Genomic DNA, 25,736 nt, shown 5'->3' with positions numbered 1-25,736 from the left:
ATCCTACTGTTTAATACTGTAAGTTCCGGTGTGTTTTCAAAAGCATCTGGAATATATAGTATTACGATATATGGGGGAATATACGTGAATCATTATGTAACGAGTTGATCATTCTTTTAGCTATGCGAGAGACGGTTGGGTAGCCTAGTGGTTAAAGCGTTCGCTCGTCACGCCGAAGACTCGGGTTCGATTCTCGACTTGGGTACAATGTGTGAAAGCCCAATTCTGGTGTACCCCGCCGAGATATATCTGTAATACTGCTAAAAGCGGCGATAAACCATACTCACTCACTCACTTTTAGCTATGCCAGTTTGCACCTAGACGGAATCCATTCGCAAGAATGGCCACGAGAGGGGCAGGAGTCGCCATTCGGCTTGTCCCGGAACAACATGAGTTAGTCACGAATGGTCAACATGCTGATAGCCCGATGGCAGTCACAAGAAGGACCGCCAGCCATGTAAGGAAGCAACCATTTGATATTCCATGGGGCTATGATTTTATCGAAATAAATATGTTTTAAAAAATAAGTATGCTTATAATATCAAATAGTTGGTCACTACCTTGTTACTACCGGGGGTACGATGACACACTAAATCAGCCAGGGTAGCCGAGGGTTGGACCTCCCATGTCCCACACAAACACGTGAAGGTACTACTACTATCAAGCGAGGATACAGAGATGTAGACAGGAGGAGGTGATTGTACCACACACCATGACCCTTGACTGCGATTATAATTGTTGTCTTTTAATTTATTTGAAAACAAAATGATTCAGTTTTAGAGTTTTAATACGTTTACACTTCCGGATACGACAATAGTCACGCACTCAGCCTGGTTCCCTGGGTATGCTGCGCTGGCGTTTAAATTGTGTCAAGAGTTTACGAATGAGTGAGTGAGTTGGGTTTTACGCCGCATAGGGCAATAATCGAGTTAAACAAGACGGGACAATAAGAATAGGTTTTGCATTATACCCACTTTGGGAATCGACGTAACGGACGAACACTTGACCCACTTCGCTACTCTTCCACTGTCCTACCCGTGGTGTGACGGCCACGTAGTTAGGGTTAATACTGTGACCGAGATACTGTCTACATGGACTGGTCACGTGTTGTCCATCCTACTGACGTGCTGTGCAAACATCTGATGGACGAACATTAAACCGGCCACATGTTTGTGTATTTGTAACATTATGATGTATGTAGGTAACATTAACCTGTGTAGGTTATTGCTGTACTGTGCATTAATGGACGTTGGTGGCAACGGTCGGTCGACTCCCAGCGTGACGGCGAGGTGAGGTGAGGTGAGGTGAAATGGGGTTTAACGTCGCGTCCAAGATTCTTGCACTTATATAGCGACGTGCACGCATGTGTGTGTGTGGCTGCTTGTACTAGTCCGGACTAGTGCAGATTTTATAGTGCTTGTCCACTGAGATACCATGCCGCAGTTTAACATGCATACTCCACTCAGACACAGTATACCGACTCCGAGCAGACCATTCCTTGTCTTAGCCCATAAATGCCGAGCGCCAGGCAGGGTAACAAGTACCATCTTTCCATATCTTTTGATATGGCACGACCGAGGATCAAACCCCACACCTTCCACTATCCGGGCGGACCCGTGAAGATCCGGAGTAGAATAGGTCTTCAGCAACCCATGCTTGCCGTAAATGGCGACTACACTTGTCGTAAGAGGCGACCAAAGGGATCATGTGGTCAGGTTCACTGACTTGCTGACTTGGTTGATGCATGTCATCGTATCCCAACTACGTGGATAGATGCTCATGATGTCAATCACTTGATTCTTTGGTACAGACCGCCGTCAAATAGCAAACAACAAACAAAAACTCTCCGGGCGGACGCTCTACCACTAGACCACGGAGGCGGTTCCCAGCATGACGTGTTAATCATATACGCTGACGTGTTCCTACCACTTGCCTATACTGTCGCTCTATTATACTCATTGGCGTGTGTCAGCTAATTCCCAAACACAAAACTTTATTACTCTCTGGTCGAAATCTCCGGCATGCGAGATACAAATGACAATATATAAAACGTGAGATGGCGCATACAAGATTAACCGGAAAATATAACATTTTCCACTGTGAGCGTGACAAAATATATATTTCTCACAACTTATAGTTTGATATAATTAGGATCTTCTTCTTTTTTAAATATTATAACTGAGAGTTTGGTATAAATAAAAAGTGCATTAAGTTTTATATTTGGTCTTTCCAAATAGTCTGTTGGTATATGGGATTGTCTCTCTTCATTGTTATATTTACATTTAAAACTATAATGGAACTCATAACCGGTATCATCAATGTTACATACTTCACATGACCCGGGGTAGAATAGGTCTTCAAATTGCGTGGATCGATGTTCATGATGTCAATCACTGCATTGTCTGGTCCAGACTCGATTATTTACAGACCGCCGTCATATAGCTGGAATATTGTTGATTGTGGCGTTAAACAACAAACAAACATGTCCTATCCCCACAGAGGGACGCTCAACCCAGTGATGAGACGCGCCACAGTTCCCTGTGATGAATGGTGTCCCTTAGTGGGGATCGAAACTTGTTTTCAGCTCGAACCTTGGTTTGGTAGCTCCTGGTTTTACTGAGTAAACGTTTATATCTATAGGGCCTTCTGGTTAAAGCGTTCATTCGTCACGCCGAAGGGCGGGTTCGATTCCACACATGGGTACAATGTGTGAAGCCCATTTCTGATGTTCCCCGCTGTAATATTGCTGGAATATTACTAAAAGCAGCGTAAAACCACCCACCACTAGATCTATATCCCGGGATCACCTAATATATATTACTGACACGCCGCGACACAGCTCTGTGTGGATACTTATGTACCTGTGAGATACAGGCCAAGGCAGGAGTTGCTGCTATTGTCTAATCTCATGTCGACGATCGCATAGAACTTACTTACACACAGCCACCACATGTAAAATACTGTTCCGAAGTGGCGTCAAAACCCAACTCACTTACTCGAAAACCGAGAAACAACGACTTCGATTCACAGTGATATTATAGATGTACCTCGTTCAGGCCGGACCCCGGGTAGAAGGTGAGTTGAGGTGAAATGGGGTTAAACGTCGCGTCCAAGATTATTGCACTTATATAGAGACGTGCATGCACGTGTGTGTGTGTGTGGCTGCTTGTACTAGTCCGGACTGATGCCAATTTATAGTGCTAGCTCACTGAGACACCATGCCGCAGTTAAACATGAATACCCCTCTCAGACACAGTATACTGATCCGAGTCCTTGTTTCAACCCCTTAATGCCAACCCCATCTTTTCACGTCTTTTGGTATGACGAGGTCGGGGATCGACCCCCGGACCTTCCGCCCTCCGGGCGGACGCTCTACCACTAGATCACGGAGGCGGTCCACCCCGGGTAGGAAATATCCCCGTCTGAATGGCAGGGTAGATATCGTGTACTCCGCTACAACAAGGCTGCAGTATTTATCTTCCAGCCATCTCCTACACCTGCTCTGTGCTGGTAGCCCCGGGCTAGTGACAGGGTATATCCTCTGTCAGGACAAGTACAGCTCCGCCGTTGAACACTACCCCATTGGTGCAGTTCCCTTTAACGCTAATTTATTCTATATTTTAAACAATTTGACAAGTTTTACCAAGCATTTTCACATTTTTAATACATATCATTTCATAGCCCGTTGTCGAGACTTGAATATTTAAGGAAGTCGACAAATGCGTTATACTATTTAAAAGCGTTTGTTGTTTAACGCCGCACTCGGGAATGTTCTAACAATATATGACGGCGGTCGGTGACTTCGTTGATGGGGTGTCAACGGCTTGGATCGTTGCTCATAATATCGACCATTGGTCCAGACTCGAGTATTTACCGGCCGTCGTCACATAGACGGATATTGCTATTACTATATTGAGTTCGGCGTTTAACAACAAGCACACAGGTTTCAAGGCTAAACCTCCGACTAGCGAGTTATACAATTCAGAACACATAAACCTCCCATACACGACTGCATATCAGCCACCATTACAGGTTTAATAGCCGCGTTCGCGGGAAGACGGACCTGGCGCGTATGTGTCACACATCTCATGTTGCCCATGATGGTAATGTTAGATGTACTGTAAAGTCCCCGGTGATGTGTCAGGAATCAAATAGTAAAATTAAGAAAATACAATAGGCTCTGTTAGCATGGCTCTAGCCTTGCTACAAGGTTGTACTGAACGAAAATGTCCATGGATGTGTAGTAATTCTATCATCCGAATAGCCAAGTCTACATATATGCAAAGGATTTCAGTCTCTCGTACCGATCGACAACTTGTTCATATTATTTAGATCTACATAATCTAGAACTTATGATTTAAACTAATACTTATTGCCTAAGAGATTTATGCAAGTCTAGCACGGCCCTTGTATCCTTGTATAACTCATGCATTTATATGGCAGTTACATTCAAATTAATATCTACATTCCGTTAATTTGAAACCCCGATAATCTGCTACCTGGTTGTTTCGAACGAGGTAGGTTAAAAGGACCCTGTCTGGGTTAACGAGGCTGGGTTGTAATGTATGCATATTGCTAAAGGTCGCACACAGTTACAGCATGGGAATGTCGAAACCGTCCTGTCAGCTGACATTACCACTGCCACGATTTATACAGACTGAAAACACACGGATCTCTCAAACACTGGTGAATAGGCTTAACGCGGTGTTTTATTTCACAGATAAAGTTAATTTCAGCGGTCAGACAGTAGTATACTTCGACACGTACTTCTTCCATGGGTCACCAGTAAGGTCACGGTGACCCGATGAACCAAACTCTCGATCCCTTGAACCAAGCCATCACATTCCATCACGCCTTCATATCAGGAAGGTTTTTAAGAAACACGCTGCCCACCAGCCGATCATGTTCATCTGTATATGAATCTGATCTAATTGCAGCTGTTGTTGAGAGTGTAAGCAGATACAGCCAATATGCATACGATGACAGACGATAAAACACAAGCAGACAATCGATCGGGAATGATTGCTCAGCATTTTCTGTGCACCGGGGCTTGCATCAGAAGCCCAGCAGGGTCATTACATCATTGCATGTTACAAACTTAACGGGAAGACAGTGGGCAAGTGATGAGCGACGTCTGGTAGAATAATATACCCTGTTTACCATTGGATATATACCCGAGAGGAAGGCCGGCTTATTTAACAGGGTGATAATCTCGTCTGCTCGCACACCGTCAGGCAGTTTGATTACCGCGTTCGCTGCAGCAGCCGTGAGATCTGCTAGCTGTCAAATATACCTGTAGTTTCACTGACAGCACAGCCCGATTTACCGCCGTCCTACATAGGAAGTGTCACGTGACCTATTCGCGGCAGCAGTTTGCCGATTGAGAAGCGACTGTGATATTGTGTCGTCTGTTTTTGTTGCAACTCGACTAATCTGGATTTTCCTGCATTGACAACCACTGACGATAACAGATAAGGTAGGTGTGAAGTGATATACACTTTTTATTTACTGTCACATGAAACGTCTCATGTCTACCGGTGTATGTAGATATACTATAGGTACAAACGGTCTTGTATCCACCGGCCCGCCATTCATGTGTACTCTTATCGCATGAGATCATAGTTCTGGTAATTTGGGGGCTAACTTTTTATATATAGTTAATCCAATGTGCCTCCGATGGTTAATGTGTTGACGGAAATTGCCTGACACGTATCGTATTTCATGCTAAAAGTGTCGCCAGCTTCAGGTGAACTTGCAAAATTTGTAATAAGGGACTTATACGTGGATTGTACTGGGTCTGACTTCACACTCATTTCACATCAATTCCCTGACAGATTATATGACTACTGTGTCTGTACTGAAATATTGTGTGGGTGTGGTGGTCGCCCAACGTGGCCGCTGCGGTGTTCAGTCAGCTGGGCCGGAAGCACTGGCGCGTGAAGCGACGAGCAGACGACATGGGACACCATTGAAGGGTGACACTGAAACATGATGGTGGACTGAACGTTAATACCAGACCGCAATCTTGTTTCTTTATATTGGTGGTTTCGGTGTGTCTATTCTCCTAAACAAGACATTAATCTCTTGTGTTACCGTTTCACGATTCCCGCGTTTTGTAGGAGAAAAGGAGAAACTCCCAATGTTTAGCAGAGGACAAATGCACGTCCAGAAGACTACATCGCAATGCTACTATATGTATAAATTAAACGCCTCACTTCTGAAAACAGTGGGGTTTTTTAATAGAAGGTTCACCAAGTTGGGAAAAAATTAACTGATGTTAATAATACAACAGTTGAAGTTTAATAATACATTTGCATTTATGTAGGCATGTCTATACGAAACATGATGTCTATAGACTATAGTTCGTGTCCCGTAACACTTATCTATTTCACTATGTGGACACTTCATGGAGTCAACACATCGACGTTGCCATGTCAGCCAGTAAACAGTACCATTGATATATTTACTTTTTATATTGATCAAATATAGAAATTCATCTCAAAATATTTTCTAACAACACACACTGGCGGATGCTACAAGATTTCAAGGCAGGGTTGAATATTTTACTGTGACATCACGTAGGTGTGGCATTATTTCCCATAGCTGGCTGTTTAGGAATGAGTTAGAATAATCGTTTGGTGACAACCTTGATTTATCGATGAAAATGACAGAAATGATAAACTTGACGGACCTTATAACAGTTCTTAATATTTTGGCTAATTAACTAGATTACGTTCTTTGTTTCCATAATGAAATTGTTCGGTGTAAAAGATATACTCAGGTTCTTTGAAACATGCTGCATCAGCGTTTGTTTCCAGCAACCAGCATGCATTAATGTTTCAATGAAGTTAAAGTCAGGACTTCATTGAGCTTGGTTTCCTGTGTAATTCGAAATATCCGTCACAATAAGCTCGCCAACATCGTTTCAGGTCGGCTGACTTAACAGCGCTATGTTAACTAGTCACGCTGACTATTGAACAGTATTGGACATAAGTATCCCATCTATAAACTACTGAGTGAGCGATCGACCCGCTTCATTGTGTGTGTATAGGCTGGCTAACATAAATATATGTAAAGACGGAATACATTGAAATATGTGTCCAACGTCTTCACTGCCGATCAAACAGTTTATACCCACTGTTCTGTATATAGACACGAGTATATATCAATGTGATGGATTAAATATGCGTGTGCCCGGGGCAGTGACGAAATATGTCGATGACTTTAATTGCTTCATTGTAGCCCAGCACGGCAGTTTGTCTCGGGGAGATTTTTTCACCTTAATCTGACCTGTCAGTGTGAGGTACATGAGCCTCCCATGAGCCTCCCACGGGCCTCCCAAGGGCCTCCCACGGGCCTCTCCCAGGGGCTGTCTTGCGTACATTATGGCAACCAGGCAGCTACTCGGGGCTCTTGTGAACCACCTTCGTTTCCTTATCTTCAGATATTCGCATGGGTAGTAAATGGGAGTGATTTCTTTCGACATGACACTGCTGCAAACTCCGTGGGTGTAGTCATTGGTTATATACCTGACTGTGACATATACAAGGTCAGCCTTTGTGGCTGTATGTGTGCTGGTATTGATTTTGTTATTTAGTTACATCGTCATGGCTAAAAACAATAATCAGATCAAAAATCAACTAGGCGGTTAATTTATATTTTTAGAAATAACACTATAGTTGATATGTTTTTCCTTCTGGCAAATCATATATTGGCCAGTCAAATATCAGTCATTAGATATCTATCTATATTATTTATTTTTCCTTCCCGAACCCCTGTAGGAATTCCGGGGTAAAATTAGCCCTAGTACCGTGCATATTGCTGATTGAATGGATTGGTTGGTCATAATCTGAGACGTGGAATGAGTGTCGTCCCAACACTCGGTTATACGCCATGTAGTCGGAACATTGCTGACTGCGGCGTACAATAACATTCACTCACTCCACATTGGGGAAACCGCTAGCACGTTATAGTTCAAACAAACCACGGTTTACCATAAAGATGAAATGACCCATAACGATCCCATCCTGGCGAACACCCTCATCCTTTGACTACCCAGCATCAATATACACCCTCGGAGAGTCTTGCAGGTACTTGTGTCCGCTGATTTTGTGGTAGAGGCTTCAATATGTGAACCCCTTTTCTGGTCGTGATATTGCTGGAATTTTGCCAAAAGCGGCAAAACCATACCCACTCGGTCGGTGCAGCTTTGCAGATACATGTCTATATTAGTCATCAATTGTTCTTTACAGTTCCACTCTTGGGCGCAAAGTCCCATAAATCGTATTACAGACATGTTTGGTAGTATGAATCATTTGAATAGCTATCTACTTGATGTGTGGTCTGACCAATTGGTCCTTGAGCCTGGTTGGTGTAACGTATGCAGGAACACGCCTGTTTGCCGGTACGGTGCTTCATAGACTCTGCTAGAGCTGCGATGGCGAAGTCATGTAGTACAGAGTACAGGCAGTAGGAGTTTGTTCATCGTGGTGTGGGGGTAGCCTACTGGTTAAGCGTTCGCTCGTCACGCCGAAAACCCGGGTTCTATTCCCAAAATGGGTACTATGTGTGAAGCCCATTTTTGGTGTTCCACGCCGTGATATTGCTGGAATATTGCTACAAGTAACGTAAAACGATACTCACTCACTCGTGGTGTTTGTATCAGCTACAAAATGTCGAAATCTACCCCGCCAGTAGAAAAGAAGTGTATAAGTATTGTGACAGCTGCAGTATTGAAGTATATTGTTCCCAGTGTGCAGAATATAGCTAGACCTTTATTAAACTATATTGCAGTATGTCACCCCACACTACAAGCAATCGGACCCCCGAAATGGATGCATGCGGCCTTACCCTGATGAACTAGTCTGATGTAGAAACACCTTTTGTGTCCTTCACACGTCCCCTATGTACATAGAAATAATCCACAGAATACATCTTAGCAACAACCTGTCTACATCACAACCACTCTTCTCCATTCTTATTCGTCCGTCTTTCGTTGTCCCTATCTTTTTTATCAAACCCTCCATTATTCTTTTCATGTCCAAGTTTTCTATAAACAACCTTCTGACCCTTTTGATGTCAATAGAGGCCTTCAGAGGGACCGATGCACTGTAGATAAAAAGGGCGCAATGTTATAAGGAGATATTGCTGTACTTGGTGTACTATAGTAGCTGTGTAAAGCGATGGCAGGAACGTCATTGTGAGCCAGCATTGTGTCAGGGCGCTGCGGTACAGGTGCTCCTGGATAGGTCTGTTCGCGCAGGATACAAAGGATGTCTGTGTCGGACAGCTGAACATCAAGCAAGTTGGACGATTAAGATATGGCGACTCAGGGTTAAAATTTACAGCAAACTGAATATACGTAAGAGCATCGCAGTTTACGTTTTCCAACGATATGATTTTCATTGTGTGTAGTGTCAGCCCCGTGCAATTCAAACACCCTTTCTCCGGAGCCTCTTGCAGCTTTCTCTTCATTGTAGCCACGAGAGGAAACACAAACCAAACATGACAGTGATCAACATTTGATGTGCTTGTTTAGTGTTTGTATTCATTGTACCATACTATTTCTCCAGTTCGAATCTCTTTTCTCTCTAACGTCACAATCAATTTATAAATTGATCTTAATTTATTTTATTTTTATTCTTCTTAAACAAATTGTTCAAGGTGAACGTATGTTCCCAACGAGGACATAATTATGGAATGGCACGCGCAGCAGGTGACGTGTCAGCAATGGCCAATGGTCACAGATCTGAAAAGCTACCAGCTGATTGTGGATTGTTATCACGTCTGACCCAATATAGTTCATCAAGAAAGGAAACAAACTAAAAATCATAACGTTTTTTCTGTAGGTATTTCGAGACAATAAAATGATGTGAGGTGTGTGAGTTAGAAGCTGGACTGAGAGGAAGATCTTTAAGCACTGTATTATCTAGTGCCACACATGCACGTACAGTGCACCCCAGTTAAACCCAACACTTGACCTCCGATTTACGCAATTGGTATACAATATGAAATGCATCAACCAAGTCAGCGGGGGCGCTGGTGACCCGGTCGTCTAAGGCGCCGCGAATCGCTGTGCAAAGTTGCGTCCCTTTGGCACGCCAGTAACCTATGATTGTGGGTTCGAATCACAGTTCTCCCCGATTATGTTTCTAGGTTTGTCAGCACCATACCCGTGCTTGTGGGTTTGACCAAAGTGGTAAACGTCTGAGACCTTCATCACTTCGGGCTTTCTTCCCACATTAAGCTAACACGGCGCGATATAACCGGAATACTGTTAAAAGCGGCGCTAAACCTAACTCACTCACTCACTCACTCACTCAACAAAGTCAGCAAGGCAGACAACCCGATCGCGTAAGACACATGTATTGCTGAAGACCAATTCTAACCCGGATGTTAACGGGGTTGAGCCTCATGAAGCCGTGAACTTTATGAAACCAGGATCACCTCTGTACTTAAACACTGCTAGATCAAATCATGATTATCGAACTCAAGATTGCAGACGAAGAATGCACAACAAATGCCTTGTGTCTAATTAATAGCAGCAAAAAATAACCATGACTCACAAATAAATATTATTTGCATCAGATGAATGTTATTTGATTTGATTCAGACTGCCAGGGGCCCTCACCATTGATCCGTGAAAAAAACATGTGGGTCCCCTGGCGATAGATTTCTAACACCTGGCCTGTTATTTTCACAGTTAATGATCACAGGACCCATTATTGTGCACATCAATCTGAATGTTTGAATAATCAGACAATGTGTACCGGCCGATTACATACAGGGAGGTGTGGGGGATATTTTATGTGAGACAATAATTTCAATTTCAGCAAATATTGACTCGCTTCACAGTATTTTTCAAATCAACCGGTATGTCCAGTGTACGCTTTAGCATTATATATAATAATAATAATAATAATAATAATTATTATTATTATTATTATTATTATTATTATCACAGCCATATTATTGAATCACAGCTGTCCTACCCCTCCTCGGAACATGAAATGGTCGTTCCCGAAGTCGTCTCAGGTCCCAGTCGACGTAGGAGTCGGTTGTGTGGAGGTTGTTGACAACGGGGCGACTATCAGATAGCATCCATATACTTCAACAATATGGACATGCCTCAATAGGCCACGTCATCGAATGTGGTCAGCTGACCACAAGTGGCGATAAACCAGCGTTGATCAACAATAAAGTCGGACAGCGCCAGGGGCGTCGACTACGGCGGTCCGTTGGTGACCGCATACTTGCTCTAGTTAAGCGCTTATCGCTGTGCACAGGGGTATCGGGGGAGTCGATGGAGCTGCTGCCTTGTTTTGTCCAGTAGATGGTGATTCTGTTCGTCTTTCCTAAATGCTAGATACCTAAGTGCATATTTGAGTTCCATGTCGATGGCGATGTACATTAATGCTATTGGTAGAACATCGCTCAAACCTACCCAACTTACCCCTCGCATCCACTTCCCTGACCATTACCTAGTTATGACCCTTCACTTCCGCTGACCCTTGACTATGACACACCCTCGATCTCTCCCACTCACTTCACCACGCCCTTGATCCCCCACTCACCCGACCACACCCTCGATCTTCCACTCACCTGACCACGTCCTCGACTCCCTACTCACATGACCACTCCCTCGACCCCCACTCACCTGACCACGTCCTCGACTCCCCACTTACATGACCACACCCTCGACCTCCACTCACCTGACCACGCCCTAAATTTCCCACTCACCTGAGCACGCCCTCAATCGCCCGCTCACCTGACCACGCCCTTGATCCCCCACTCACCCGACCACAACTCAATCTCCCACTCACCTGACCACGCCCTCGATCCCTCCACTCAGCTGACCACGCCCTCGATCTCCCACTCACCTGACCACGCCCTCGATCCCTTCCATTCACCTGACCACGCCCTTGATTCGCTTGACCACGCCCTTGATTCACTCCTTACGATGCCCTTGATTTACGTGACATTGATCTCCATGCACCTGTCCAGTAACTAAACAGCCAGTTTGCACAGAAAACCACGCTTCAGATTTATTCGAATCATTAACGAAAGAAATATTCCTATTATATTTGACAAGGGTTAGCATGTAGTCCATGTTGTGTTCTTGTGCTATGTGTTTACAGAAGGCACACATACAGGACAGTACCCCACAAATACACCACACATAGAACTCAGCTCCTTTATTCAGACGTTATCTGAAATCAACGTATAATACTCAGTTTGGGAAATACGATACAATGAATTTAGAGAAAAATATATTTTAACAATTGATGTATTTTGTGATGACGCACTTCATGAACTCTGTATTTGGGCCGGACACCTTAGATAAATAAAACTTCTTCTTCCTTGACTTTAACCTTTCCCCGCCCTGACCTTTCACCCGACCCCGTCCTTGACCCCGACCCTACGTCTTCATCGGTTTTCGTGTTGCAATGTGGCTGTGTGGTTCGTGCGCGACGTGTTTATATCTCGTGGGTGTGAGACTTAATTTAGGAACTATCCCAACAGAGCATTAATACTGGATGTGGTTGTCTGCGTCAGTCATATAGGTCCTTGGTTAACCCATATTAATCAAATCTTCATTAGCCAATACATGTGTTTTGTTCGATGTTTGGTCCTCGATACACTACCTGACACGATGGCGTTAATTAACGTTAGTGTGTGGTAAAGTACACGGATCAATCCGTCTATTCATCCCCAGATAGTGCTTGCCTCAACGAGCCAATAGGTGACCATAGCGGCTGTGTGGCGGTCACATATCTGCTGATGTTAACTCCAGGTGAAGAGCCATAATGGTAGAATTGCTATCATGGAATTGTGTGTTTGCCTTGTCCACTGTTTTGATTGGTTTGGTAGGCATTACTTAGAAGTTGACGGATGACAAAGTACACTCAAGTTCCCGTATAGATCCTTATACCGTTGTCAAGCAATCCTCTACTGTTAATCCTCCACCTACTATATATATTCTATACATTGTTCCTCAGTCAGTCTTGCTTGTCTCAGAAGATAGAATACTCGAATCTGGTGACCTGGTCGGGATATTGATGCAGCGATGCTGATATTACAAGCGTCAGTCTAATCACCTCGTTAAGTACTTAAAACTTAACCAGATTCAAACTAAATAATTTAATCTTGACGACGGCTCTGATAAAAGAGCTCTTACGTCAGACATGTTGAACGCTCTCCTTGCCGTCGGAATTACTGCCCTGTCATTGTCCGAGATCAATACGAACTCTTCAGCAGTGTTGGGTTCAAACGTTGCTGTATTCGCTGAGAATTTTGAAACATGGTCGTTTTTTTCTTCCGGGCTTTATGCAAGACTGGTCAATATAATTTTCCAAACCACTTGCGTCGATCAAGACAGTAAATATGTTAATAACGACAGAGTTGGAATCAGTTCATGCTATTGTTTATTTTATCAATATATTCATTTAGAAATACGGGCATCCCATTAAAGTGACGAGTGCCATGCAGGTTTTGCAAATTGTAGGCGATCTTGATTGGCGTGAAGACATAAAATCCATTTTTGTTTCATTGATTTGATAATTCTCTTTTCAAAGGCTTTAACCCAACTTTATGTTACTCAATGAGCTTTTTGCTTAACAAACGCGTCCATCGACTGTTGCATTGGCGGGAATCGCTGGCTTTGGGACAGAGCGAGGGAATCTAATAGGCAAAGCTAATGCTGCCATTGACGCCGTCGGGAACAACTTCATCGTCTACCAAACAGAAATCCTCTGAATGATTAAGAGCGAGTACTGAGTACAGAGAACAGCTTTTGATTCGTCCCTTTGAAATTTTATTCCTCGGTTAAGAATTATTCGATTCCGAGGTGGTAGGTTACGGATATAACCCAGTACGCCACATTGATGCCATGTATGTGAGATGTCGACTGAAAACAGATTATGGTCCTAAAAGCATCGTTTGTGCAATATCGTCTCACCGAGATAGATACGCGAAAATCGCGAAAATCTTTTGTTTCACAATCTGTGGTATTTATCAGTGCTGATAAATAGTAATTAGAATGTAAAGTCTCTGAATACGCAGATAACCGAGGTCTAAGACATTCTTTACTGAAATAATACCTCATACTTGTTTGAACGGAGGACTAACGAGCGTCGGTGGTTCTCATGTGTGATCTCGTCACCTTCTTATTAGGGAAAGGATTTGCCGCTTTCAGTTATCGTGAATGAAAACAAAAACACCCGAAATGGGTTTTACACAATTTACCATTGTGGGGACTTGAACGCGGGCCTCCCCGTGACGAGCGACAAGATTTCCAAACCCGTCATTGCACGTACCTCCACAGCGTGGATCATTGGCCATACTCTCTACCAATGATTCGACCAGGTCACACACGATGTTTACAACAGGTCGTCATGGAACATTCACTCACTCACTCGATGTTTAAAACGGACAAAATGTCGCACGGTGAAACCTCGTGTTAATCATCGACATTGTATCGAGCTATGCGTAGTTCGACAAAAGCAGACTACCCATGTGGGTTTAACGTCCTGCTAAGGATTCCACTGGTACCAAACAAGTAAAGGAGTTCGAGTTAACGAGGGTTATCTGTATTTGTCTTTCACTTCTAGATATAAAAAGTCGATTTCATGTATATTTGTATAGCCAACTGGGCAGTTCTTGTGTCCAAACGATAAAGTGTAAAAAAGGTGCCCAACAATGACGCGAATGTCAAAAGGTGCACGGCCCGAACACTGATTCTTCTAACAGAGCAAACATATACGCTCGGTGTTTTCAGCGATCTACTCCAGAAAAAAGGGAGACAATCGTGTAAAAGGTACAAAGGCCAGAATGTTAACGATCTAAATAAATAGGCTACTGAGTTTTTATTTCTTTTTTTCCTTGTAGTCAATGTAAAGAGTCTATCTGCTGTGTCCCTGGCTCCCCAGTCGATCTCGGCTCAGGTGTCTGTCTTTCAACTTGTGGTCGGGAGTCGATGTCTGTTGACTTGCGTCTCACCTCCGTGTTGACACCTGGCTTACAATCTGGGCCTTACTTCAATTAAGCCACTCATGTAACTTACAGGTAACACACAGGTAATGGCGGCTTCTTGACTCAGGTGTCTTCTACATTCAGTGTGTAGGGCTTACCAAACCACACTGGTTACACGTCGCTGAGATTGTGCATTATGATCATACAATAACTTACATCTATTGGGAATTATGTGTGGGTTGAATAGGGTAGGGTATACGGGTAGTTATGTGTGCGTTTTGAATTCTGCAACTAGCATATGTTTTAACGCGCCACGTCATAAGATTTGCTTCTTAGCAACTCAGCAATATTCCAGCTATATGACAGCGGTCTGTAAATAATCGAGTCTAGACCAGACAATCCGGTGATTAATATCATAAACATTGATCCACGCAAATGGGATAGAATGACATGCATCAACCAAGTCAGCGAGCCTGACCACGTGATCCCGTTAGTTACCTCTTACGACAAGCATAGTCGCCTTTTACGGCAAACATGGTTTGCTGAAGACCTATTCTAACACGGATGTTCACGGGTCACGTCACCAGAAATAAGCATAGGTCTGGGGACCAATTCTAACCCGGCATGCCCACGGAGGTCAGAAAGTGTACGTTTCTCATGGTCTGTCTGTTCAAGGAGCCTCCAGCAGATGAAGGATGGTGTTGAAATGGTAGTGAAAAGTTTTCAACTCATTTGCTTTGTTTTATAGTCTTGCCTTGATTGTCCGGACGCTCTGACCATCAGGCTCGGACTAGCCCGCCTGTTTTATCACTGTCATCTCGGTGCGAAAAACCTTCCTCTAATCTCGGACTTGTCGTCTGCACACAAAGAACGCTCGATCACAGAAAACAGTTCCCAGAGTTGTCTGCAGGTCAATATTGACAAACGACCTTGACTGGTCAATGGTAGCGTTACCCCTCGTGACGTCACCTCGCACGTGCGAGGTATAAAGATTCCACATCAAGGTGAATAATGGATGATTTTGATCCAAGCAGATTACAGTTTGGATTGTGTTTCTTTTGGGGGGGAAATGCCGGTCAAACTCTACCACGCGCCGTGACAAAATGGCGGGAATGCGTGACATCATGCAAATGTCGGGTCAGTGTGGAAAACTTGTCAAAGCAAATATGGAGGGTGGGCCTGACTTTGCACGGTGTGTGGACGACAGACAGTACAATGCAAGTGTGTCCAAGAACTGTTTGTCTGACTAAAGGTCGACTTGGTAGCTGTCCATGTATATATGCTTGACGTGTTATGTCTCCAAGCAACGTTTGTTCCTCAACGGGAGTCCACCATTAGCAGTCACTGCGTAGAGTCGACTATCATGTCTACTCTGGTGAGGTCCGCCTCGGTGATTGACATGCCCTGAATACTCAACTGAGAAGGAAGATGTATGATGTATTCGTATTTATCGAAACCACGGAAGTGGTGCAGTCTGTGATGGCCGTGTACGTAGCGACGGTCTCCGAGTTGGACTGACGTGGCGCTGTATATAGGCTTATCTTCTGCAAACCCATGGCTTTGCTATGTCGGGCGGTGGGGTAGCCTAGTAGTTAAAGTGTTCGCTCGTCACGCAGGGGACCCGGGTTCGATTACCCATATGAGTAAAATGTGTAAAGCCCATTTCTGGTGTCCCCTGCCGTGATATTGCTGGATCATTGCCGAGAACGGCGTAAAACACATCTTACTCACTCACTCTTTTCCATGTCAAATGTTGAGCTATCTTTCTATGAATGCAATTTCGGAACTGTTCTTTCCTGCATGTTCAGTTTTTATGAATGATACGACAAACGACAGGGGCAGCGTTAATTGTTAATCTCCAGAGCCCCATTCCTCATACCGATCTTATATCTACGGCAGTCGTAAGTCTAAGTTAAAGTATGACAGTAACTATAGTCGTAGATGTATGTCTACGAGGGAGATCCGACCTTCGTTAGTCTCTGTTAAATTATGGCTGTTACGATAGTCGTAGATATATGTCAACGAGAGGAGTCGCGAGAGTCGTAAATCTATGTTAAACTATGAATGTTACGACTGTCGTAAGTCTACGTTAAAGTATGAGTGTCACCACAGTCGTAAGTCAATGTTAACTATGGGAGTTACGATTGTTGTACATCAATGATAAACTATGAATGTTACGACAGTCGTAAGTCTATATTAAACTATGAATGTTACGACAGTCGTAAGTCTATGTTAAGGATGGATGTTACGACTGTCGTTGGTCTATGTTAAAGTATGGATGTTACGACTGTCGTAAGTCTGTGTTAAGTATGGATGTTAGGACTATCATAAGTCTATGTTAAAGTATGTATGTTACGACTGTCGTACGTCCATGTTAAGTATGGATGTTACGACTGCCGTATGTCTATGTAAAAGTATGGATGTTAGGACTTTCGTAAGTCCTTGTTAAAGTATGGATGTTACGACTGTCGTAAGTCTACGTTTAACTATGAATGTCACGACAGTCGTAAGTTGGTTGGTTGGTTGGTTGGTTGGTTGGTTTGTTGTTTAACGCCGCACTCAGCAATATTCCAGCTATATGACGGCGGTATGTAAATAATCGAGTCTGGACCAGACAATCCAGTGATTAATATCATGAGCATCGATCCACGCAAATGGGGTTGATGACATGCATCAATCAAGTCACCGAGTCTGAACACCCGATCCCGTTAGTCGCCTTTTACGACAAGCATATTCACCTTTTACGTCAAGCATGAGTTGCTGAAGACCTATTCTACCCCGGAACAGTCGTAAGTCTATGTTAACTACGGGAGTTACGATTGTTGTAAATCTATGTTAAACAGTGAATGTTACGATTGTCGTAAGTCTGTGTTAACTATGAATGTTACGACTGTCGTAAGTCTATGTTAAACTATGTTACGACTATCGTAAGTCTATGTTAAACTATGAATGCTAAGACTGTCATGAGTCTATGTTTAGTTGGGATGTTACGACTGTCGAAAGTCTATGTTAAGTATGGATGTTACAACTGTCGTAAGTCTATGTTAAGTATGAATGTTACGACCGTCGTAAGTCTATGTTAAACAATGAATGTTACGACTGTCGTACGTCTTTGTTGAACTATGAATGTTACTACTGTCGTACGTCTTTGTTGAACTATGAATGTTACAACTGGCGTAAGTCTATATTAAACTATGAATGTTACGACCGTCGTAAGTCTATGTTAAGTATGGATGTTACGGCTGTCGTACGTCTATGTTAAACTATGAATGTTACAACTGTCGTACGTCTTTGTTGAACTATGAATGTTACAACTGTCGTAAGTCTATATTAAACTATGAATGTTACGACCGTCGTAAGTCTATGTTAAGTATGGGTGTTACGACTGTCGTACGTGTATGTCAAACTATGAATGTTACGACCGTCGTAAGTCTATGTTAAGTATGGATGTTACGACTGTCGTACGTCTATGTTAAACCATGAATGTTACGACTGTCGTACGTCTATGTTGAACTATGAATGTTACAACTGGCGTAAGTCTATATTAAACTATGAATGTTACGACCGTCGTAAGTCTATGTTAAGTATGGATGTTACGACTGTCGTACGTCTATGTTGAACTATGAATGTTACGACCGTCGTAAGTCTATATTAAACTATGAATGTTACGACCGTCGTAAGTCTATGTTAAGTATGGATGTTACAACTGTCGTTAGTCTATGTTCACCATGGGAGCTACGCTTGTCGTAAGTCTATGTTAAAGTATGGATGTTACGACTGTCGTTAGCCTTTGTAAAGTATGGATGTAACGACTGTCGTAAGTCTATGTTGAAGTATGGATGTTACGACTGTCATAAGCCTGTGTTAAAGCATGGGAGTTGTAGCCTTAAGAATGCTATAGCCATGCATCTCTATTCTGCCTTGTGAAACTATGGGATGGTTTCTGCTTTCTTGTGGTATTTTGTCCGGTACGCCACCATCAATCGATGGCGACAATCTGACACACAAGCAGACTTGGGCTGTGAAACTTTTACTCTTGATAATGAATACTATATATGTACAATTACCTAAATCACATGAAGGGATGTACTCTCGCAGGAATGCAGTATGTCAATCAAAGACTGATCCGATAATTCATCAGCCGCATTGTTCTGACTTATTCCTTTGATAACGTAACCAGAGGGGGCTTTTCCATGCACCTATGAAAGAAGGATGCGTGAATTATTCCGTCAAAACCTGTGTTACACTAAACGGAACCACGATTATTTCAAAACAATTCTATTCTGAACAGTTTTCCATGCATAACAGATACTTTCGCTTTGATAAAGGCAATATGAATATTTCAACAGACATTTCAGTCATTGACAGAAGGCCGCCTCGTTCAACTATCACTGCCATATCACCTGGCGAACAAGCCTCCCCTTCTCTCCGTCTCTTGTTCTTCAAAGTCTGCTGCCGCCCACCGTCTCCCTGGAGACACGTGCTCCCTGTTGCCGCCCAGTCTTCCGGAACGTGACACTCAGAGACGTCACAATACATAGCCTCGGTGTGTACCCGCACTTTGAAATTGGATGTAGCTTAAAAAGTAATTAAAATTTAGGCGTGGCTTACGTTCCACATGTTGATGCGTGCGTTGGAGTCGATCTTGTTTGTGACATCAACCTCACATTCGTGGCATGACACACCCGGTCCTTGATGGCGACCTCCTTGCTGTGATCGAGACAGTGATTGCAGTAGTCACGATACAGAACAATGCCACTGAGAACAGAATCACGCCAGGATCAATCTGAGTGAGTTGGGTTTAACGCCTCTTTTAACAGTATTCTAGATATATCACGGCGTGTCAGTTTTAATGTGGGAGGAAAGCCCGAAGTGATGCACGTCTCGGACGAATACCACTTCGGTGAAACCAACGAGCACGGGTATGGTACCGACAAACCTAGAAATATAATCGGGGCGAACCGTGATTCGAACCCACAATCATAGGTTTCTGGCGTGCGCAAGGGACGCAACTCTGCACAGCGAATCGCGGCGCCTGAGACGACTGGGTCAGCCGTGCTCCCTTCGATCAGAGTTAGATACACCTGTTCTTTCGAAATGCATTTTCTTTTTTCGATAGCATTTTAAGTCTGCAGCCATGCACTGTGTGCATAGATGGATAATCTTTCATCTTTTTTAACCAAACCTCCTTTCATTAAAACACGCTTTCAAAACAAGTAATGGAAATCTGGATATAGAATCTAACTGTGAGTGGTATCATGTCACACCTCTCTAGATTACTAAAGCGATATTGACATCAATGGCACCTTTGTACAACCCGCTAAGAAGGTCGACCGCCAACCAGGTCAAGGACGTCTCGTGAACTATTCACTGTGAACACTGGAAAAACCAGTTTAAATTTGTTTATCACAAAATTGATATTTTGGGAGTCTTATTCATTTGAAGCACAATATCAATAAAAAAAAGGGTTAACTCATAAATGAAACAGGAGACTCTGGCTAAAGCAAATATATCAAATGGGTGGACTATTATACATAATAAACAATTTTAAAGACATTGATTCTCATCACGATAAGCCAACTGTTGGGTAAACCTTACCAACGCATGTATGACACAATGGATGTATGACATTATTCTCTGACATTATTATTGTTACACGTATACGCCCAGTGGGATTTCAAGTGGAGAATGAGGTTCGTGAGCTTGTTGTGTGACAAGTGAATATTTAGGGTACTTGGCTGCGCTCAAGGAAGATTCGGGTTAGAACTGATCTCCAGCAACTACCAGGATCGGGCGGTCAGGATCGCTGACTTTCTTGATCTCAGGTGATCATGATGTCAATCACTGGATTGTCTGGTCCAGACATGATTAGTTACAGACCGCCGTCATATAGCTGGACTATTGCTGTGTGCGACCGTCTGACGATTCCTGGTCCATCTTTCAGTGGTGATCAGCGTCAATACGGGTTTTGTATCTATGGGGGAACGTTACGTGTACAAAACCCGTGATGTATTGACGACGTAGTCCCTGGTGTTCCGTGCTGGTCATACTGATGCGGATCAGGCTGTTATCATGTGAGGCCTGGCTCATGGGACGTTGTACATTCGGCCCTGACTCGATTTTCACGAGTTGGTGATACAACTTGAACTGCACACTCAGACACTGGGGCGTAAAACAACATTCACTCTGTGACTTGTGCCTCGTTCCACAAGCGATCCTTGAGCTGCGATTCTGGACAGCCAGTGTTGAACGATGTGAGTTAAAGATTGTCTTAGTGCTAAGATCGAGTTGCGGCTTGGGCCTCGTCTAACTTAGTTCGTCATCGTACCCGGTACCCCATACGGTCCCTCTGCTCCAGGTTCGAACCCATATCACAGTGATATTTATCTGTTATTCACCAGCGTAGTGTTGCTTTAAACGACGTAAAACCTCCCTCCCTCATTCGCTTACTCATTCCTATTTCAACACTCCTTGCCAACTGTTCATTGAGCCATATATAACCAACTGTTTATGTCCCACAACCAGCTCAGGTGACTTATCGACTCTATGAATCATCTGAACAGTATGTACTGTGTTAAAATAATATTCGATAGATGATCGCAATCTTAACTAACTTCTATCCCATTATGCCCGGCAGATTTCCTGCGGTTGTATTGACAAGAAAAATGTTAATCTCCGCTTGCTTTCTTCCCATGTCAGATGACGGGCGACTGACAAGTGATTACTGGTTACAAAGCAGGACAATTTCCACTTTATTTTGGACGTAGTAAATAATACCATGGAATCCAATTTCCTTCTCCAACCTATTGTCAGCCGTGCTTCAGTACGCTTGCCTCGATCCGGCAACGCACAGTCATTTATAGCCAATCTGAATAGTCATCATATTGTCATTTGCCAACTTGCTCAAAATTAGGGTTAATATGGTATATCTTATGGTAAATATTATATCATATATTTAATTAACTATTATAACACATCTGTTATCATATGCCTTTTTATTTATGTACGTCTAGCTGCATTATGTAAACATGATTGATTCTAATAACGGGCGGTGTGGTTAGAGTGTTCGTTCGTCACGCAGGGGACCAGAGTTTGATTCCTCACAGGTGTACAGTGTGTGAAGCTATTGCTGGTGTACCCAGTCGGGATAGTGCTGGAATATTGCTTCAGGCGACGTAAAACCATACCCATTCACTATAAAACGTACTGTTTGTTTTCTGAAATAGTTGGACATCGAGCTGCGGAGATGTGGTCAAGTTGAACCGCTCTCTCGTGTCCCCCGAAGGTCTAGGCGTTGTGATTTGGTCGTTTGCTTTTTGTATGTTTGTTTGTTTGTTTGTTGTTTCACGCCACACTCAGCAATATTCCAGCTTTATGAAGGCGGTATGTAAATAATCGAGTCTGGACCGGACAATCCACTGATTGACATCATGAGCATCGATCTACGCAATTGAGATACGAAGACATGCATCAACCAAGTCAGCGAGCCCTACCACCCGAACCCGTTAGTCGCCTCTTACGACAAGCATAATCGCCTTTTACGGCAAGTAAGGGATGCTGAAGACCTATTCTACCCCGGATCTTCACTGGGGAGACAAGCATGGGTTGCTGAATACCCATTCTACCCCGGATCTTCACGGGTTTGGTCGTTTGCAGTGCCCCCCTTAGTGGGTCGTAACCCATAATACAGACAATCGCCCTATACAGGTCGCCGTGAAACAGTAACACGTGACCTCACAGCGGCGTCAAACAGCAACACGCAGGCAATACCGCGCCAGATTATCAAACTTCAATTAGGAGACAAATTACGCGGTGCTTGAATTATCAGCGCCTATAGACATTTTCACACTATGTTCTACGAACGTAAGTATAACTGTTATTGGCTTCTATGAAATACTGTGTATGTAGGTTTTGTGTTTTTCGTATAAGTATGTTTAAACGTTCGTTCGTTCGTTCGCTTAGTATTCACCACTAATTTATTCACACCATTAGTTTGAATTGAAGCAATCAATAACAATGAACATCACATTACCGACAATATTATATAGTGTTGTGCAGGCTGGTGTTAGAATTGTTATATATTGTCAAGCAAATGTTTGATTTGGATCATACCAGTTTAGTTCATCAATGTATTTGTTGGGCGTATCAATTTAAAATAAAATGCGCACACCTCCAATATTGTAATTAGGTAAAAATACTTCCCCTTAAGGTTAACTGGCCAGTTTTACATACAGGTGTTAATAGAGATACGACGATGTGGTTTCTCTGCTACTTGCTTCATGTAGTGGAACACGTTACCTGGAAGCACCAGGTTATTCCCATACGTCCCGAGGTCAATGAGGGGAGCGTATCGATCTGCCGTGAGACAGCACGTGGTGGCTGCGCATCGTTGCCCGTCTCAGCCTGTTTCCCTGCGTGGCGTTACACTGCGCCAGCGCACCATTCCCAGGGACCCAGGCTGAGTCCTCCTCATCAATACCAAATACGGACACAGGTTGTGCGGTTTAAATTTATCGATTGGTAATGTTTTTTCAAATAGGAGGTCAGCATGTCACCTGATTTTCTCTCTGGACGTTTGGTGCTTACCATTGATGCTGAACTCTGGTGCTACGAACCTTGCAATTTACCTGGCATTCAATGTTCAGATGGGTAGAGGTGGGAAACGTTGTTCAGTTGTCAACGCGAACACTCAATAGGTCCGAGTTGTCCTTCGAATCTGTGGTGGCAAGGTAGTTAGGTATTACGAATGATGGGATGCCATAACAAATGTTAAATATTCTATGGACAAATTCCTCTACTCTCTGCTTACCAAATAGTGCAGTCTAGACAATTATACGCACTGTTACAGACCTACCGATGACTTAAGGCTGCTTTTTCGCTTTGTTTAGTCAGGTGTTCATGGTATTGACTGACATTAAGACGCTGGATCTGAACGCCGTTTGTACGTTGTAAAGCCAATATAAAAACATGTAATCGAGACATGATATGATCAAGAGTGAGTGAATGAGTATGGTTTAATGCTGCCTTTAGCAATATTCCAGCAATATCACAGCGGGGGGACACCAGAAATGGGCTTCACACATTGTACCCATGTTAGGAATGGAACCCGGGTCTTCGGCGTGACGAGCGAACGCTTTAACCACAAGGCTACCCCACCACCCAACAACCAGAAGCAGAAATACAATACAAATGCAAACATGGATACAAGAGCTGTAACGTGGATACAGCACAGTCATGAAAACGTCACAATGTAGGATATGGAGATTCCGTCTCCTATGACGGGTGTGCCATGCTATGGCTGGTAATAATGATAAGTGTCTATGCGCCTGAGTGTAAGCATGTTTATCATACAGTAATGCTCCTAATGGATTGTTGTTGGGCCCATAACTGTCACGAACACTGCACCTTAACCCGCAAGAGACGCCAAATGTCATTTATGCCGTGTGTACTGCCGGTCAGTCTGAGGCTATGTCACATGATCGACCACGTTGTCCAGCTCGATATCCCATGGCACTGTGTGAGAAGGTACCTCATGACCTGTGTTGGTGTCTCTCTGACTTCGGTGGAGTTGAAATCATTACGAGGGAGGGGTCTTGTTTGGGTCTAGATGACGAATGCTGCACGTTGATCAAGAATGTGTCAGGCAATATTATATTCGTTATTCTTTGGTCTTTAGGTAATTTGAGTGAGAAAAGTGTGATTAATTTTTTTAAAGTTGTAATTCCGTGCAGCACTTATCCTCAATGCGAGGTAATACAACATTGCATCGTAATGACTTCAATAATGGTGAAACCTGACAGTACAATTGCTATGAAGTTATCGCACGTGTCCGAATAATCAACGAACATTTTTAAGTTTAAATATATATGGTTATGAATTACTATTATTCATAAAGTTCATGACCCAAAAGGAAATTTTAACCATCAGTCTGCACTGTAGTAATTGCCATCTTCAAATATTGAGGACCTGTTCATGTTAAGAACATTTTACTCATACCACTGGATTGGATATTTTTTTTAATCAAAAGTTTTATAAAGAAATATTGTTGAACCCTTTGAAAGTTTGGTTTTAATGTATTCTCTAAACATGAAAATATGTTGTTCAGCTGAAGGGGCAGCAATGACACTTTCAATTTCAAGAGCCGGCATATGATGATGTCATAATGTTGCTTTATGGAAGACAATTAAAAAACGTAATTAAATATTGAGCTGGTATTTTGAAATGTCATTCAAGAAGAAATTATCTAATACATTATAATTATATTTCTAAATTTTGAAAATTATTGTTTAAAACAATTGTTGACTGAGGTGGCCTGAGAGTTGTTATTTGAGTAGAGATTGATGAACATTCATATTTATCGATAAACACCGTGTACGTCCACACAGCTATTGTTACCGTGATATTAGATGATTACTGACATACACCTGATCTAATCTAGTATTGACCCAGGAGAAACACAACATGATAGGCCGACACTGGAGCACGGTAAAGTAGAACTGCTGTTAGCCCCTGCAGTCAAACATGGCGGACGCTATCATAGATAGGTACATCTTTACATACATGGCGCAGACATTCTCGGTAAATGTTAAAAAGATCATTTCAGTTGTCAGCAGCCAACGTGTGTGTGTGTGGGGGGGGGGGGGTAGCCCTGTTTTATTGAGCAAATGTCATATCAGCCTGACCTTGCGTATATCATAGTTCACCGAGTCAAGGACTACCTCATCTATTTTGTGTTTGCCATGTTTTGTGTCCTTCAGACGCATGGG

General features: G+C 43.1%; 1 protein-coding gene across 4 annotated transcripts in view; it reads left to right on the top strand.

Moving 5' to 3' along the window:
• Positions 1 to 5,117: 5,117 nt before the first annotated feature.
• LOC139474824 (uncharacterized) overlaps positions 5,118 to 25,736 on the top strand; it is a 73,414-nt gene continuing 52,795 nt past the window's right edge. For 2 of the 4 annotated variants that reach the window (XM_071257964.1, XM_071257956.1), the window contains exon 1: positions 5,118 to 5,476. The gene's annotated coding sequence lies outside the window, so the exon portion shown is untranslated. Of the gene's footprint in view, positions 5,477 to 19,673; positions 19,761 to 22,484; positions 22,834 to 25,736 lie in introns of those variants that run through there. The other 2 variants (XM_071257960.1, XM_071257959.1) reach the window with 2 other exon arrangements.

This window comes from Haliotis cracherodii, unplaced genomic scaffold, assembly GCF_022045235.1.
Source record: "Haliotis cracherodii isolate W230 unplaced genomic scaffold, xgHalCrac1.p SCAF_3, whole genome shotgun sequence".
Lineage (NCBI taxonomy): Eukaryota > Metazoa > Mollusca > Gastropoda > Lepetellida > Haliotidae > Haliotis > Haliotis cracherodii.
This window is presented reverse-complemented; position numbering and strand designations above follow the sequence as displayed.